This window comes from Anarrhichthys ocellatus, unplaced genomic scaffold (genome assembly GCF_004355925.1).
Source record: "Anarrhichthys ocellatus isolate YVR2014 unplaced genomic scaffold, GSC_Weel_1.0 scaffold126, whole genome shotgun sequence".
Taxonomy (NCBI): Eukaryota; Metazoa; Chordata; class Actinopteri; order Perciformes; family Anarhichadidae; genus Anarrhichthys; species Anarrhichthys ocellatus.
This window is the reverse complement of record NW_022280156.1, coordinates 341,865-349,099: the sequence shown is the minus strand read 5'-3', so window position 1 is coordinate 349,099 and position 7,235 is coordinate 341,865. Positions and strand designations below refer to the sequence as shown.

Sequence of the window (7,235 nt, the reverse complement as noted above, 5' to 3'; positions counted from 1 at the left end):
GTGATTTTTTTTCTCCTTCTTCTTTTTCTGCTTTATGAAGGGGGGCCTATATGGCGAGGCTGTGCGCGCGGGCTGCACCGTGCACGTACATTGCGTCACTGTGTTCAGATATGCGCGTCACGGCGGCTTGCCGTTCTGTTGTGTGCGCCTCTCCGGTTCCCCGTTACCTGCTGTTGCACACGCGGTTGTCAGGGGAGCCCCCCCCCAATAAAAGTGACATGCTTTCCCTTTCTCACCCAAAGTACCTTCACTTGTGATGTCGCATAACAGGGTTGATGTGTCTAGTTACTTATTACCTCTAATCAATGGCAGCAATAACCAAACAAAGTCCTCCTCCGTTAATAAAGCTGTCCGTCTCTCCTTTCTCAAACCAAACGCCGGCTGGACCGTGACCATCACAACCAACGTGACAAGAAGAAAACAATCTATTTAGTTTTTTTCACTCAAGAGGAAGAAGAGACTTCTTTGATCCTGAACGGAGAAGAGTTTGAAATGTTATAGCTTGGTGCCACTGGACCTTTAAAACAGCTTTTAACACCCAGAAAGTGAATGCACGACGAGCTGCAGGCTAACCCTCCAATGTGGGAACATATTAAGTGAACTACGCGTCTAAAATAAGGATGGAAATGTCTGCAAACTGGAGTAAAAGGCATAATGCGGGAAACTAATTTGAAAACCTCCACGCAACATCAAAACCATTCTCAGTCAGTTGTTGTGCACTTCACCAAAGTTAAACTGTGTGTGTGATAATACTAAATCTGAACACTGCAAAGAAACCAAACTAGAGCCAGAACTGAAACCAGGAGCTGAACCAGTACAACTGAAATAAATAAATAAACTCTGCCCATTTAGGACTCGTCCCCCATACAGTATATTTTCTGTCCCCCTTTCTTCTCCAGGGCCAAGAGGCTGCCGGCTGAGCTCTGACTGTTTAACTAAAGTGCTACTGTAGGGGGCTGCTGTAGTTTAACTCCTGCCCACCAGTAGCTGCGCCAAACAAAAAAAAAAAAGGGTGACTCGGGGTCTGACTATTCATCCATTATCTGCGCTTTAATTTCCATTGATTGTGAATGCAGGGGGGAGGGGGGGGGGTCTTCGGTGAAGGACCACGACACGCCTTCAGACGCGGACAGACCCTTACAAGCCATCTGCCACTAACTCTCCCCCACCCCTCCTCCTCCACATCCAGAAAACGACGTTTATTTCCCTGCTGCCCTCCCTCCCTCCTCCGGCCTGAAGCGCACGTCTCTATGCGCCTCTGTCCACCGGGCTCCGTCTACACTCAACTGGAAGCATGTTAAGGGACCTGTAACGGTATGGGCCCTCCGGGGCCATATGGCGAGGGGGAAGCCAGGAGGAGAGACACCACATGGTCACTCGTGGGAACGTAAACACGGCGCGCATCACACGATATCGATCATATGAAGCGGCGATTGGGGAAGGGGGGGGGAGGGGGGGGGGGGTATGCGGGAGGGACGGTGCTATACTGTGCGACGATCAATTGATTTTCTTTTACACTGATAACTCAGCAGTGTTTAGGAAATATCGACGCATCCTCAGCCGGAGTGAAAGCTTTCATAGCGCGGTGAGTGATGGTGCCGGGGTTGGTGGTTCCGTTCCCTGAATGATGCAGGAGGAGCAAGGCACCAGACCATCACTGCCAGATTTGGATGGAGTTGAGGAGGAGGAGGAGGAGGAGGGGAAGGGGGGGGGGGGGGGTTCTTATAGAGTCCACTCGTGCTTAAACTGTAGGCTAGTGAAAGCCTAAAGGAAATGGCAGGTTTTGAATCAGCACTTTCTCAGGAGGAGAAGCTTTTACGCACGCGGCCTGCGGGTGCGTAATGATGATTACGCATAAAAAAACTGTCGAAAAGTTACTGCAGTAATCAATTAGAATTCTTACATGCTATTCAGTGAGTTCATTAATTGGTGCTTTATTGTACTTCATTCAATTTTAATTGAATTTATTTGTTGCTGTGATGTGGCGTTTTATCCGTGAGGTTTATCTTTGGTTTAGGACGAGACCCGCGCTGTCTTTCCCCGTCTGGTTCGCCCGTTTTACCTGCTGAAACGCACAGATCAACAGGCTCCTTTGTGTCCAGATCAGATTACTGTGGCCAGCTGCTGGAAGAAGGGGCCACAGGCCAGATCCGCGGCTCCCCAGGGCTCTTCGGCGCTCCGCGAGTCTCCCCACGGCTTCCCACGGCTCATCGAGGCTCCCGGTCCGGGCTGCTGTCTGTTATTTGCATACGTTGCTGTTATACTGGAGACGTGCTGAGCTTAAGTTTATGGGAAGAGTGCCGCAGTAATTACGTGGGGGGCCCAGAGACGTTATAAGTGTGTGTGAGTAGGGAGGGGGGTGGTGTGCGTCTGTCTGTTTGTGCGGACGCACTGGGGACCTAAGGGGGAGGTAAAAAGGGGGAGCTGTACGTGGCCAGTCGCGTGCCAATGTTTATGAAAACACATCTGCCGCGCACCCCGGGTTGACGCACCACAACATATGCGGGTCCCTATGAATAAAATCGATAACCCCACAGCTGATGCTGCGCGCTTACACACAACAAATACTCAAGCTAGAGCCGATGAGAGATCAACCCGCCGAGATGACCACGAGCTAAAGGGTTAAACAAACATCGATTATAAACTTAATAAATGTAGTGAGGATGAAAACGCACATTCATGTTCCTCTGAGAATACCCCATTATTACATGGATACCATATGGCTCCATGAGGGCCACATACCTCAAGTTTGTGTAAAAATGTCTTCTACATACATCTACCATTTAGAAATGTCCCTCTTGGAAAAGTATACAAATAGGCGACAAATTAAAAGACAAAAACATGATGCAAAAACTTGATACTTTCTAGAATCAAACATCCTACGATGCTCTGAATGAGGAGGAAAAGAAAAGATCACATCCACGGAATACGGAGAACTTCTGAATGCTTTGATAGTTATGTGAATCATTTGTTGTGTCTCACAATCGCCAACACCTGTGTGAGTTTTTGGAGCGCCATGTCAGGCTGTTCTCTCGATCTAAACACCAAATGATGGGATATCCTTTGGGAGCACGGTGTTACGTCCCTAAGGAGGAACCAGAGACCTTTGTGATTTTTTAAGCCATTTTATAGAGATGCGAAGTCCCGCCCCTTCCGGTGTCCCGCATCGGACCTTATTTCGTAAACAAATAGTCAACGGGGAGAGACAAATAATTTTTTTTGATCCCGTTTGTGCCATAAATTACACACATGATGTTCGTCAGTTCAAAAGATCATTTTCAACATCAAGAAAGTGTCCGTCTGTCGCATTTTTGTTTGTCTAACACCGCTCAGTGAATTACATCTCTCGTCCCGCACAATGTACGTCCCCAACACCAACACGGCCGCTACCTTGGCTAGCTAGCTTGCTAGCTAACTTAGCCATGTTCCACACATTATTGTAACGTTATTTTACCTGATGAGTTTTCATCCAGCGACTTTTTTTAATCAGCCGGGAAGAGAAAGAACAAGCGAAGACCCATTGATGCTGTTGTGAGTTCATCCCGGTACGAAACACACTATCGTAGCTTCAGAGAGACGTCACTTACGAGACTTTTGTGTGTTTAAGTCTTTCTAACTCCGTATTTTTCACAGTCTTATACTTCAACAGTTTTACGACAAAGTGAGACTTTCTTGACGTGCAAAATTATCTTTTAAATTGTCAAACATCGGATGTGTAATTCGTGGCAAAATTCAAAAAGGTTGAAAAAATGTTCTTGTCTTTTTGTCATTTTGTTTCCTATACGGCTGCTGTGATGGTCGGTCAGTCGTTCCACCACTTTGGCCCACATTGAAATATCTCAACGGCTTTGGATTGTCGTCAAAGTTTGTACAAGCATTCACGGTCCCCAGAGGATGAATCCTTCTGACTTTGTTAGACCTCTAACTTCTCCTCTAGCGCCTCCATGAGGTTCACATTTGTGGTTTTGAGTGAAACGTCTCAACAACTATTGGATGGATTGCCATGAAGTTGACATTCATGTCCCCAGGATGAATTGTAATAACTTTGTCCAATACTTTTGCTTTATGGACCAAATACCTGCAAAACTAACCACATTCCCATCATCCCAGCTGCACTTTGTGTTCACGACTAATTAGCAAACTTGGTAAACATTACGACATGTTAGCATGCTGATGTTTAAATGCTCTAAGCCTCACGGAGTCTATCGACGAGAAGTATCGGAGAAGCCGACATAGTGCTGCACGAATGAGTCCGAAAACCCAGAAATGAGTCGGCACTCTTTGCACTTCCTGTTCCCATGTGTTTTTGGTTAGACGCCACCATAGAGTAGTTAGTTCATAGCCTAACGTTAGCTTTTTACTTCTGCTGATTGTATTCACGCATCAAAAATCATAAAAGTTGTGTTCATTTGTTAAGATTATCTTGCTGAACAAAAGGTGTGAGTATCATAAACGTTATTATCTGCAATAATCCCAAATCCAATCGAAATATCCTTGTAACTTCCTGGTTGGCCTACAAAAATACGTCATCACTGCAGCACTTTTATCGGAAAAGGGAAGCCACAAAATACTTGGCGGGTGATTGGACGAACCACCTGTCAATCAAACTCTGAAGAGAGTTTAGAGAAAAGCCTTCAGTGTGAAGAAATACTATTCTGGTACAACTGTTGCTGTTGCAGAATCTACGCTAACATCTTGTTGTTTTAGAACAATCAGTCGCCTCTCCGTGTTGCGTCACACACACCTAAACCACGTCTAGCTGCCATAGCTCCTAACAAGAGGGCGACACAAACGCATCACTCAAAGCATCACGTGATATCAAGAGAATCCAGCTGCTGTGGAATGTAAAGACATTATTGTCTCTCATTAGTCACCTATCTGACGTGGTGTACAGTAAAGGGACAATACAAGCTGTTAAATGTTAATTAATTGATTGTGAAAATAAAAGTAGAGTAGATGAGCACACTGAGCTCTGTTTGCTGAGAGATTTATTGTGCCACAATGCAATAAAATCGCATCCAATAAACTCATAAAACAATAAAAAGCACTTATCTTCCACGTATCTTCCCTGTCGTGACCAGCAGCTTATCAGTGACGTGCAGTCACCTGTGTCATAAACACTACACGGGCACAAGTAGGAGGACGCCCACGTGTATAATTGGAGACTAATCTGCTGCTCTAACAGCCTCCACTTCACTGGTTTCAGGTTTTTGTGGCAGATTTTTGGAACCCGGCTGCAAGGATTTGCTCAGAAGTCCAACACTGAGTTTGTGTATTTTCAATAATCAATTAATTTGCCATTTTTATTTATTGTCACAGTTATGAAATCACAGCAATCCTCATCTCAATTTCACAGAGCCCCAGGTGACGTTTAAATTATTCGTCTTGTTTGACCAAAACCATACGATTTACCGGTGAAATACACGAGCACGACGAGGGATAACTCGTATTTGAGAAGCTCGACAGCAAATGCTTGACATTTGTGCACAAGAAATGACTTTTCATTTACAATCAAAAACGTCCGGGTTAATCGATGAATCTATGGCATTGGCACAAGTTGAGCTTTGAGTCATGTTGAAAGAGGAAAGGGCTGAACAGCTGACACCAAATTGAAAGCACATTATTGTATAAGAGTCCAAACCGTGAACAGAAACTAAATGCAATGTATTTAAAGTGGGGAGGAAACAACATGGCTGATTTTTAAAAATTTTTAATTTTGGACCCAGAAGAAGTGCAGTCCTCCATTTGTCCCCCTTCTACTTTCTACTCCAGTTTGGTTCCATCAAGGCTTAATCACCAGTGTGAGTGATGACGGAGTAAATGGAGGAAGTCCACCTCCCCTCCCCTCTCTCCCTCTTTCTCTCTCTCCCTAACTCTCCCTCTCTATCTCCACAACCATGAGCATCTGCCCAGAAATGAACAGATGTAGGCACCTGCGTTTGTGGGCCCACATATGCGCACATGCCCCCCTCCCCAAACCCCCTTTCAACCTTCCATGGGACCCGGAGCCGACCACAATGGGGAGAGATCAGGGATGCAGTAACCAAATACTGCCTATCCCCCCAGGACACTCGCTCTGTTAGAGGCATTGTCACCAGTTATATCAAGTGGCTGCACCAAACAATCTGCTGTATGACTGCTCATTTGAGACACAACATAATTCAGAGGCACAGAGGGGGGGAGGGTGGTGGGGTGTGCAGAGGTGGCTGCCTGGATGATTTCTATGGCTCCAATATGGTGGCTATAAGTGGTGGGTGTTTTAAACAAGTGGAATCAGGTTTGTCGTGCAGTCGGGGTTTGATTGAATTGAAGCTCGGGATAAGTGGCCGTTGGGCTGGTTCGGAGGGCCCGGGGGTGGCAGGTGCTAGCTGGGGAGGGAGGATGAAAGAGAGGCAGGGTGGGTACAAGACCAGGTTACACATAAAAAATAAAAAAAACCTTGTTTTTGTTGGAGGAAAGAGGTCCGGATAATGGCGCCATAATAGCCCCCCCCCCCCTCACCCGCCCCGTCCCTATCTCTCAGCTGCCGCTGGACGACAGAGGATCCACACGCACCTGTTGTCGTCCCCCTATTGTGTCCCCGGCTAGCGTTAACGTGCTACACCTCAGGAATGCTCCCCGTCCAGAGGCCGGGCTGCTGGTCCCAGGAGAGAGCTTAGCCACGGTGGGACGAGCGGAGGGTGTCAGGAGTGTGTGTGTGTGTGTGTGTGTGTGGGTGTGTGTGTGTGTGGAGGAGCAAAGGGGAGTGTGTGTGGGGCAGGGGGGGGAGAGCAAGAGAACCAGCAGGGAAGCTTTAGAGGACAAGACAAGGAGAAGGAGGGGAGGTGGAGGTGGGAGGGAATGAGAAGCCAGTGTCCTCTCTCTCTCTCTCTCCTCCCCTCCAGGGGCCTGTCCAGAGAGCCCTGTCCTAAATCACTGGCCCCCAGGGGGAAGGCTCTCCATTGTGAAGAGATGGCCCCTGCAAGCTGGGCCGCCAGCTGCCACTGCTGCAGCGTCATGCCCACCCCCCCCCCCCAAACACACACACACCTCCTCCCAGTGTATCCCCTCCACCTTCAGCACCATGACAATGCTCCCTGCGACCAGGGCCACAGGCCAGCGGAGAGCATTAAAAAGGACTTGGAGGAGACTCTTGACGAAAGGCCACAGAGGAGCAACATGTTTTTCGGCCCAACATTAATGATGACAAACTCGGAGCAGGGTTACGGTGCACTGGACGAAATCGACCCCCCCCC

General features: G+C 47.5%; 1 protein-coding gene across 1 annotated transcript in view; it reads right to left on the bottom strand.

Annotated features, from left to right (window-relative positions):
- Positions 1–7,235, bottom strand: part of dla (deltaA) — a 15,090-nt gene that overhangs the window by 7,610 nt on the left and 245 nt on the right. The gene's annotated exons all lie outside the window — the stretch shown is intronic.